The sequence below is a fragment of the Tenrec ecaudatus genome, chromosome 2, assembly GCF_050624435.1.
Source record: "Tenrec ecaudatus isolate mTenEca1 chromosome 2, mTenEca1.hap1, whole genome shotgun sequence".
NCBI lineage: Eukaryota > Metazoa > Chordata > Mammalia > Afrosoricida > Tenrecidae > Tenrec > Tenrec ecaudatus.
In genome coordinates, this window is record NC_134531.1 from 171,928,063 (window position 1) to 171,929,687 (window position 1,625).

Consider the following 1,625-nt stretch of genomic DNA (forward strand, 5'->3'; position numbering starts at 1 on the left):
CATGGGAAAACATTTTTTAAAGATCATTTTATTGGGGGCTTTTTTAGCTCTTATAACAATTCATACATCAATTATATCAAGCATATTTATACATATGTTGCCATCATTATTTTATAAATATTTCCTATTTGAGTCCTTGTTCTCAGCTCATCTTTTTTTCCCTCCCTCTCCCCATTCCACCCTTGTGACCTTTTGATAAATTACAAATTATTATTATTTTCATATCTTAACACAGACACTAGCTCCCTTCCCTCACGGTTTCTGTTGTTTGTCAGCCCCCCAGGGGGTGGCTATGTGTCATTCATGACAATTGGTTTCCCCTTCTTCTTCCCCTCCTCTCGCGACCTTATGGGAAAATTTTATGAACATAACCTAGGAAGTAATTGCAAATATCACACAAAACCCAAAACAGCACTAGCACATAGTAACAGAAGGAATGATATGATACGTGGTCCATCTAAAATAGAAATAATGCTCTTTGCCGCATCTACTGCGAGGATGAAGACCATTCTCAGCAACCAGACTGTGGACACTCCAGAGAATGTGGACATCTCCCTGAAGGGGCGCACGATCATCGTGAAGGGCCCCAGAGGAACCCTACGGAGGGACTTCAATCACATCAACATAGAACTCAGCCTCCTTGGGAAGAAGAAGAGGCTTCAAGTTGACAAATGGTGGGGAAATAGAAAGGAACTGGCTACAGTCCGCACAATCTGTGGTCATGTACAGATCATGATTAAGGGCGTGACACTGGGCTTCCGATACAAGATGAGGTCTGTGTGTGCCCACTTCCCCAGCAACGTGGGTATTCAGGAGAATGGGTCTCTTATTGAAATCTGTAATTTCTTGGGTGAAAAGCCCATCCGGAGGGGTCACATGAGGACAGGTGTTGCCTATTCTGTTTCTCAAGCCCAGAAAGATGAGTTGATTCTTGAAGGAAACGACACTGAGCTTGTATCAAATTCAGCTGCTTTTTTTCAGCAAGCCACGACAGTTAAAAACAAGGATCTCCGAAAGTTTGTGGATGGCATCTATGCTTCCGAAAAGGGAACAGCTCAGCAGGCTGTTGAGTAGCTCTAGGAGGTGTCCAGCAACAGTCTAGATGACTCCTTTAGACTTGTCTGTGACGCTTTGATCCAATCCAATAAAGTTTATGTAACGAAAAAAATAGAAATAATGAATAATTCATGCACATCCCATGTAGCTCCCGGGGATGGAGCTTGGTGACCCCATTCATGAAGTGCAGGGTGCACGATGCCTCTCACTGCAGCTCGCTGCAAAACAAGTGTAGAATGCTAGTTTCTTCACTTTAAACATTTGTTGCTGTTGATAAAAGCAAACGTCCTCTTCAGATTGCTTTCAGTTAGCAAAAAAATGGTACTAATTCACATCTTTTATGGAAGTGAAGGGTTGTAAAACGAACTTGCAGGACGCAGGAGAAACCTGTATTCATATAATCTAAGAAATACTACATTTAAGCAATTTACAGATATATTTATCACATATTATTCTATGACGATCATTTATTAATAAAGATTCCGTATGGTCTGGTACTTGAGGAGTTCAATGGCAGGGTGGGGTGGGGTGACACCTTTGAGCTATCACCCAATTATTCAGTGATACCA

At 41.7% G+C, this 1,625-nt stretch overlaps 1 pseudogene; it reads left to right on the forward strand.

Moving 5' to 3' along the window:
- The first annotated feature begins 498 nt into the window (after positions 1-498).
- LOC142439506 (large ribosomal subunit protein uL6 pseudogene) lies at positions 499-1,074 on the forward strand (annotated as a pseudogene).
- The last annotated feature ends 551 nt before the right edge of the window (positions 1,075-1,625 follow it).